The sequence below is a fragment of the Hyaena hyaena genome, unplaced genomic scaffold (genome assembly GCF_003009895.1).
Source record: "Hyaena hyaena isolate Hyena2069 unplaced genomic scaffold, ASM300989v1 scaffold_245, whole genome shotgun sequence".
NCBI lineage: Eukaryota > Metazoa > Chordata > Mammalia > Carnivora > Hyaenidae > Hyaena > Hyaena hyaena.
In genome coordinates, this window is record NW_024080878.1 from 510,483 (window position 1) to 519,901 (window position 9,419).

The following is a 9,419-nucleotide window of genomic DNA, read 5'->3' on the forward strand; positions in this document are numbered from 1 at the left end:
CACTGGAATATTTGGGGGTTAGGACGGTGAGTCCTAAAGTCCGAGGTTTGGCTGTGACCCATGACCCTCTTTTAACCAACTATGTGGGTTCTGAAAGTCATACGACCTTCACGGACTGTTTCCTTGCCTGGAAAATGGAATGGTAAGTAAAGCCTAGATGATTAAGTTGTGTGATGATGAGATCTATCATTTTTGGAACACTTGCTGTAGGTATTCTAAACACTTTATATCCACACACTCATTTGATCTGTGCTGCAAGCCTGTGAGGTAGACATTATTTCCCCATTTTACAGATTAGGAAAATGAGACAGAGAGAAGTTAAGTTACTTGCCCAAGGGCACAGAGCTAGCGGGCATTCTTTCAATGGATATAATAGACCTGGCATACTATGAGAACTTGATAATTATTATTGCTATTATTGAGACTTGATATTCCCTTTTGTACCAGTCCAAAAAGCAGAATGTGGGCCACTGAGGCAAATCAAGGGAGTGAGTTGTGTGCAAATCAAGGGAGAGAGAGTGAATGGAGCAGGGCTGTGGGGCAAGAGCTGCCTCTGATACTCCTGATGGAAACATTAAGGTCCATCCCTACATAAGCATTTGCATCTAAGGTTTACCCAAGAGCCGAGAAATATACTGGGAAAGACTTGAATTCAGACCACATGCCATCCTTTTATATGGGCTCCGGGGCCCTGACAGAGAACAGAGAACAGGCCCCAGGTGACAGCTCATCCAAAGGGGGATAATGACATGGTGGACAAACCCAGCCAGGTCAGAGCCCCCCAGCACAAAAGTGGGGTATGGCCCTGCGGCCGGAGGGGCTGGCCATCCTGGGAGCACATGTATGCTGTGCCCTGCGGGGAGGCAATCACCACGGACTGTACCCTGAAGGCTGAGTTACCCAGCTGTGGGACCTCCAGCTGGGTGTGACATGGAGGAGAGGCACCGCCTTGCTTTGAAAGGGAGACCCTGAAGCCACAGGCTTCATCTGCCATGTGACTGGCAGCACAGGCGGCAGCAAGTGCCTGGTGCAATGAGCTCCAACATGGTGGTGGTGGCGGCAGTAATAACAGTGGAAGCTTGGCTGGGATTCTGGCTCAGCTGACTGTCCCTGTGAGCACAAATCATATAAGGTACTTCTGGCAATCACCCAAAACATGTGGGAAACGAAAGTCTAGAGAGATTTGAACTGGAGCTGGGGCCATGGAGATTCAAGTGTTTCACTAAGGCCTGAGCCATACAGGTCACATAAGGACAAACTTGCTAATTTCAGAGGGTCTAACAACAAACCAAGCAGACTGGGGTGGGAATGAGCTCCCCATCCCTATGAGTATGCAAGTAGAGGCTAAACCACTATCTGCCAGGGATGCTAGAGAAAGTCTTCCTCCTCTGTCCTGAGAGGGGAAGATGAGGCTTCCTGATTCATCCTTCCTTTTTCTATTTACTTCTCCCTCTCTTTTTCCCTCCCCCTACTCAGGCTCAATCTCCACCTAATGCTCTTCTCTCTGAAAGGTTCATTGCTCACACACTGTCAGGCACAAATATGCCTACAGAGCACAAAAACATGACAGTAAAGATGAACTAACACTTATATGGGGGTATTGGGTGCCACGACTTTGCAGGTACTGACTCACTCGCAGCCTCATGACAGGTGAACCAATTATTGTTATCTCCACTTTACAGATGGGGAAACTGAGGGCCAGAAAGGCCTGATACCTGTGGTATCAGGTGGCCTAGCCCCTGGTCCACACGCTTAGCCCCCATTCAATGCTATTTCCCACCATGCAGGCCAGTACACCCATGGGTCCTTCATGGCTGGGCTGAAGCCTAAAGACATGGGTGAAGCCCAGCGCAGAGGAGGAGCCACCAGGAATACCCTCTTGGGGACAAGAAGATCCCCGTGGTCTGGGCTGGGTGGCCTCCTCTTGTCGGACACAGGGTCTGTGACCCTCTGTAAGGTGCGTCAGGGGGACTGTGGGTCAGAGAGGAGTAAGATGGGTTGCAATCTTCCTTGAGGAGGGAGGCAGACACCAAAGCCCAGAGGAGTTTTAGCCACCACCTCAGAGGGCATCAGAGATGTCACTGGGCACCTGCCCTGTCAGGGCTCTGGGAACCTGTCTCTGCCTGTGCTGTGGTTTCTGCCAGGAAGCCCTCAGAGTGGGCTGAGCTGGAGGTCTTCCTGGGGTCAGTGAGGAGAGCGGAAGTTGTAGAATCAGATGGCTTGTCACTCCGCACAGGGAAGGGATGAATGCCTAGGCCCTTGAGGGAGGCTCTCCAGAGGAGTGGCTGTACCTTGGGGCAGGCCCTGCGGGGTCAGGCCAGGCCCTGGGGTTCCCTCCCTGGGGTGCCCCCCCATCACAGTTCAGGGGGCTGTGTTCATTGCTCACTCCTGGCCCTGCTACCACCAAGGCTGGGCCAAGCTTCATCACTGGTCTGTCTGCTGCCCCCTCTTACCTGATAATCGCCTCACCCAATGGCCCCATGCTCTCCGCTGCTCCAGATTGGTTCCAGAACACAGTTGTGCCCACACCTTGCTCCTGGTAACAGCCTTCTGGTGGCTTCTTAGCACCAGAGGGCAGAGCCCAACACTCCCAACCTTGGGAGATGTGGTTTCATCTCTGACCACAGGCCCCCTGGGCTCTAGTCACACCCTTAACAATCCTCCAAAGGCAACTCAATTACAAACACAGGCTGGGCCCTCAGCTTTGCATGCCCTTCCATGCTCTTCTCCACAGGAGGTTGTATTAATCCTTCAAAGCTGCAATCCATGACAGCTTCTTCCATGTAGCCCATTCTGGTCCCCTTTCTTCCTGTCTTGAGCACCCAAGCAAGACATAAAAACACCAGCAGCCCCCTTTGTAGCGCTTACTATGTGTCCGCACTATTGCAAGTTTTATACTTTTACACCTTTCATCCTTCCAACATGTGAGGTAAATACTGTGCTGTATCAGCCCCGGTTCACATATCAGAAGACGGAGCACAGATAGTTAAGTAATGTGTCCAGGGTCGCACAGCTAGTAAGGACTGGAGCTGGTAATTCAACCCCAGGCAGTCTGGTTCCAGAGTCTTAACCATTATTTTATCCTCACAGGTTTGGTGAGCAGGCTTTGTTCCCTTCTAGGGTGCTGAGAGCTGTGCTGAGGCCTAGGTCCACCTTACTGCACACCCCTTTGGCTGGGAATCAGATCCCACAGCTGATGTCTTTGGGGCTGGAGGCCTCTGATCCCTCTCACCTACCGTCTGGCTTGTCATGTCTCCCATGTGCCTCTGGGCTGCCTGGTAAAGACACCCAGGTTGGCATGACAATCCCCAAAGCAGCTCAGGGTCCACAGGAAAAGGGCTCATCCAGAGAGTCCCCCTCCAAACCTCTCTCTGCCCCACCTCCAGCCTCTACCACATTTGGCTTCAGAGAAGGGTGAGGCTGGAGCCCCAGGAGCCCAGGCATCTCCAGGGCTTCCCTAAGACGACTTGCAGAGTCCACGCTAAAACTGATTGTCCTTGGGGTGCCTGGGTGGCTTAGTCGGTTAAGCATCTGACTTTCGCTTAGGTCATGATCTCGCTGTTCGTGGGTTCAAGCCCAGCGTCGGGCTCTGTGCTGACTGCCAGCCCAGAGCCTGGAGCCTGTTTCAGAGTCTGTATCTCCCAGTCTCTCTGACTCTCCCCTGCTCACGCTGTCTCTCTCTCTCTCTCTCTCCTAGAAATAAATAAAAATATTTAAAAAAAACCTGATTGTCCTGCTATAGTCCAAATTCCAACTGTTGACAATCCCAACCTTCTAAACTTTACATCACTTAGAACATTCTGGGCTAATATTAGTCATAAGCCCACTGTGTCTGTATCACCACTATTAAAGGCTGACAACTCTTATGCAAACAGAAGATAATGCACCAGGGCCTGGCACAGAGAAGACACCCCTAAACTTTCTTCTCCCTCCCTTCTCCCGTTTCTCTCTCCCTCCCTTCTTCCCTCCCTCTCTCCCTCCCTTCCTTCTACAAACATGTTTTTAGCACTTATTGGAGCAAGGCCTATGCTGGATGCTGGAGAAATGTTGAAAGACAGAATACTGATCTCCATGGAGTTAACAGTCCAGTGAGAGAGATGGTCCAGAAAACCCATCCATGGCTGGCCTGTGGTTTGAGAGCATAGACAGAGGGCAGCCCAGGGAGTTAGGGACACGGTCCCCACCTGGAGGGCTCACGTGTGTGTGACAGTCCTGGGCGATCAGGAGGGGCCTGTGGGCCAGGATGAGCAGCTTGGACTCCAATCAGGGGCTGAAGGTTCTACATGAAGGCTTCACCATGAGATGGAGCTTCAGCAGGGCCACTTTGGCAGAAGAGGTATCAAGAGTGAGACTCTGGCAAGGAAACGAGAAGGACAACTCGGATGGTCAGGAGCAAGGGGACGCTGACCTGGCCTAGGAGAGTGGCAGTGGGGATGGAGATAAATGATGTTTCCACAGTACTTTACTTGGTCACAGTTAATCACAGCTTCTGGGTGTGGAGTGACGCCTGTGTCCTAGGTATTGGATCTTTGTGCCTTACATCCAGTTTCTCCATCCTTATAGGAACCTTCCCAGGGAAGTCCTTACAGCCACACCTGGGGCAGAAAGCAGATGGCGCCCCTGAGGCACAGGGCCGGGTGGGACAGGAGGGCCTGGAGTGTCCAGCCCAGAGTCAGCCAGAGGGCTGGGACACTGAGCATGGAGGAAGAGTCAAGGGTGACACAGGTCTCTGGAAGCTGGTGGTGTGACACTCTGAGAGAGAGTCCAAGACCAGGGAGGGCCGGCTGTCAGTGCGGGAAAGACGCTGCTTCCACCCTGAGGCTCCCACATGGCCAGCACTGGCTCTGTGCCCCGGAGGACATGCCTTGTCTTGTCCTTTGTCTGTTTCTAAAACAAAGGACTTACCAGCTACAAGAATGGCCTCCGCATGTGCCCCCATCCCAGCTCTCACTTCTCTTGCTGCCACCACTCTAGGCTGGGCATATGGCCCCTTGGAGAACCTTCCTCCATGGCGGGCAGCATTTTAGGGAACATGAACTGTTTGGGGACAGTAAGGGACAGGCTGGGAAGCCAGACAGAACTGAGTTGGGCAAGCACAAAGCTGCAAAACGTTACACATTCAGATGCGCAAAATCACAGACCTTTATTTTCTATTATTCACCTCACCTTGCTGTTGAGCTCAAATGCCCCCAGATGACTGAGAGGGGTTGTGGGAGATCCTTTGACTAGCCAGTTAAACATAGCTCTGCCTTTTCCAGCTTGAAAGTTTCTTTTAGGTTAACACAACAACTTTTTCATAAATACTCAGTCTTTCAGAATCGAGCTATCACGACTATTTCTTTCCTCTGTCAGTACATCTTGACTCTATGCCCTTCTTCCCAAGATGGCCACTGGCTGCTGAGGGCAGCTGGTACTCCTCATGGTGGCAGGGGAAGGCCATCAGGCCCACAGGTTACAGAAGATGGATGTCACCATTCAAGCAAGCAAGCAAATGCACCTTTCCTCTGCCTTTTTGTTCTCTTCAGGCCCTCGATCCATTGGAAGGTGCTCACCCATGTAGGTGCGATGAGGGCAATTATTACTTGGTCTACCAATCAAGATATTTATCTCTTCTGGAAACGTCCTTACAGACACACCCAGAAGTAATATTTTTACTTGCTTTACGGACATCCATCTGTTCAGTCAAGTGAACACATAAAATTAAGCATCATATGGGCATTGCCAATGACTGCAGGGGTTGGAATATGAAAGCCCAGCTCCCTTGCCCTGGCTCAGGACAATTAGGAAGTAGTATTTCACTCCAGAGTTCTTCATGCAGAACTGGATTGGACTGACACTACCCTCTGGGAACTGAAATTGTTTGAAATTCTCCGCCTCATCCCCTGACCAAGCACCAGCTTGGCTTTTCCCTTCCCTTCCCCCTGCCCACTCCTTACAGGCTTCTCCTGGGAGCACCTCCTTAAAAAACCACTTGCACACACATCCTCCTCTCATCTGCTACCAAGAGCCGCAGCGCCGTGAGCATGCCGGCTAAGAGCACCAGCTATTTGGTGAGCACCTGTCATGTGCATTGCACCTCTCATGCCTTATGTCACCTAATCCTCAGAACTGAGCTGCCACATGGGATACATTATTATTCCCATTTTACAGATGAGGCCACCAAGGCTTACTTAGAGCATCAATTGGCTCACTGAAAGGCATCCAGCTGGGAAGTGGTGGAGCAGGATCCAGATCCAGGACTGTGGGACTCCACGGCTGGTGCAGTACTCTCCCCATGCCCGCCCTTCCCCAGGATGTACAATGAGGGAACATGGCCCTAAGTCCCATGGCAGAAGGCAAGGGAGTTAGTGTGAGGGAAGAACAAGGTCCTTTTTGGAGAACTCATGGAAGAGCGAAACAGAAAGAGCTCAGAGTGGGGATATGTGTGGAGAGGCAGACCCACACCCAGACTGAGACATGGGAGTGGAGAAGGGCTGGGCTCTGCCGGCCCACAGGCCCGTGTACCTGCCGTAGTAACACAGAAACACTAGGGAAGCTCTGGGGGTTACAGCTTACATCTCACTGTTCGCTTGTGGGGACTCGGGTCAGCTCGATGCTGCTCTCCTGGTGACAGACACCTTATTTCGTACCATGAGACCATCTCATGGTCATCATGAGAGCTCATCAGAGCATGGCTCTGGCCTTTGGGAAGGAAGGGAAAGGCCCAGAGCAGGAAGGATCTGCTCACAGTGGGCTGTGGGTTGAGCTTGGAGACACAATCCCTATGGTTGCTTTTTTTTTTTTTTAAGTTTATTCATTTATTTTGAGAGAGAGAAAGAAAGCAGGAGAAGGGCAGAGAGAGAGGGGCACAGAGACCCTGAAGGGGGAACATGCAGGGCTCAAACTCATGAACCATGAGATCAGGACCTGAGTTGAAGTGGGACGTTGAACCAACTGAGCCACCCGGGCGCCACAGGGACAAGTTTTGATCTCAGCTTGAGGGAGGATCACCCTGATCTAGCTGCTGATGAGGGAGGTGGGGGAAGGGCATGGGCCTCACCTGTACAGGGGTGGGTCAGCAGGGGAGGGCAAAGACAGGAGTGGTCCACATCTGGGGCCTGTCACAAAGCAGCTTTTGCCTAAGCCCTGGGAGCCAGCAGGAGTGGCTTTAAGTCAAGTGTGGCCAACCAGGAATCCAAAGTTCCCCTCCCTGAGATCAGGAGCCAAGCTTCTGCTTGAGCTGGGGACAGGGTTTGGGGCTAAATGGCAGGTGTGGGTTGGTGGTCACAGCTGTGTGCAGGGAGGAAGAAAGAAGAGGAAACCCAAGAATCACTATCCTTCGGAGATGGCACCACACTGCCCACACCAGCATCAGTGTAAGTGACTGGGCCACTAGCCCCCACACCCTTTGTCTTCAGAAATAGTTGGGGCAGAAGGCAGCTCTGAGATGAGGGCAGGAGAGACAGAGCACAGAACGCTCGGCTGGAAACAGGAGAAGGAAATCCCTGGATATTCCCTGAGGGAAGCTGCAGGGGACCCTAGGGTGACATGCCTGGTCCTATCCTCTGTCTAGACCCCCCAGACAGGATAAGCAAACAAGCATCCCTCAGATAAGGAACCCACAGTCTGATGCACATGTGACCCCCCAGCTGTACCTTCATCCAGGACAAAATACCTTCCCCCTGGAACCAAACTCCAGAACTATTCCCTGATCCTGACCCCTCTCCTATACTCCGATGGAGTGTCACTCGGCCCCTGACCTGAATCCAGGCTTACTTCAAACCTACCCCGACTGACCCCAGACTTGACTGTCAATCCCCGTCTTCCACTGCTCTTACCTTTAACATCTGCTGCAACCTGCAACCTTGGCTGGGACTCAGCTGCACGCTCACATGTATCCAGGGCCACAGTTCTATTCATTTAAAAGGACCGTGCTGGCCACCTGGTGGCTGCTGGCCTCTGTCTGCCATGCTCTGAGGGCCACGGGAGACCCCTTAGAATGGCTGGGCTCTGAACAGCTCTGGCCATCCCTCCGCAGTGACAGATGAGCTCTGGGGTTCTCAACATCACGGGAGGGATTCACCGATTTCCCTGCCTGTCATTTCATCATAATTTCAAAGGCACAGTAAGCTGATTCCATCTCACAGCACCATGTGACTCTATCCCGGTCTCTGAAGGCTTCCGTGGGGCCAGGACCCAGAAGAGATGGCCCACAAGTGTGATTATTTGCAGACACTGATAGGCACTGTGCTCCAGCGATCACACGCTCTGCCAGGCCCCCTCTGCCCTGGCCCCAGCACTGCTCCTGGCTCATCTGAAGCCTGATACTCCCAGGAGCACCCTCCTAGAGTCTGAAGGAGGCAGGCGAGGCAAATGCCACGGGGTGTCCTGCCATGCTGTGCCTTCAGTGCCTCTGCAAGATGACAGAGGTTTTAAAACCCCCAGAGTTGCTCAGGCAGAAGGGGTGTAAGCAGGACCTGTGGCCTCTCTTCCATCACCTTCACCATTTGCAACTGTCCTGACAGACTGAGCATAAGCTGCCTCGTGCTATCGCGGGACCCCGTGGGCAGGGGCAAACCTGGTGGGCAGTGGCTGTGTGGGCCACTCTAGAGCCGGGCACTGGGGAAGAGCAGCTCAGGCAAAAGCCTGCAGGTTAACAGGAGGAGGGACGCTGTGCCTAGAGCCTGGCAGGATTACTCCCAGGGGACTGAGGCTGTTGAAGGCACAGCCCTCCCAGAAGACTGATGCTACCTACCGCGCTAGGGTCTGAGCCCCGGGCTCAGAGGCAGAACCCTGCCAGGAGGAGGAGATGAAGAAGGGTTTCCAGCCCTGGGACCTCAGCCTGTGAGGTTGTCTGGTGGCTCAGCCCTGCAGTGAAGGGTGGATGTTAGTCCCCCCCCCCCCAACCTCCATCCATAGCCTCAAGGCATGCTCTCCCAGGGCCCCCATGCCTGGGGAGGCCAGATGTGCCAGCCCGGCACAAGGAGAGGAAAGTAGGGTATTGATGGGAAGATTTCATCTCTCAGTATAACTTTCTAACCATCACAGCATCCAAATTAAAAGAAAATCTAAAAAGAAGACATCACATCAACTCTCTGCTTATTTGTGGGCTGTGAAGACTGCCTGTAAAACCTCCCCGGTAATTAAGTAGAATGACTCCATTTTGCCACATAAGTATGGTTATTGCTCCTGGGTGGCTGCAATGAATATAAAAGCAGCTTAAGGAAGCCATCATCAAGGCGTAATGAGTTTTTAAATATTAATTAATATGTTAATAATCATTCTAGGTTGAGGGTGAGACTGTGGTACCATCAGAAACAGCTTCTGCCAGGGACTCAGGAGTGCCTGCCTCCTCCCGGGCACACCCCTCTTCCTGGAGGGCTTCCTGAGGGAGCAGGAGCAGAGTGGAGATCAGAGCCCTGCTTTATTACTAACTCTGT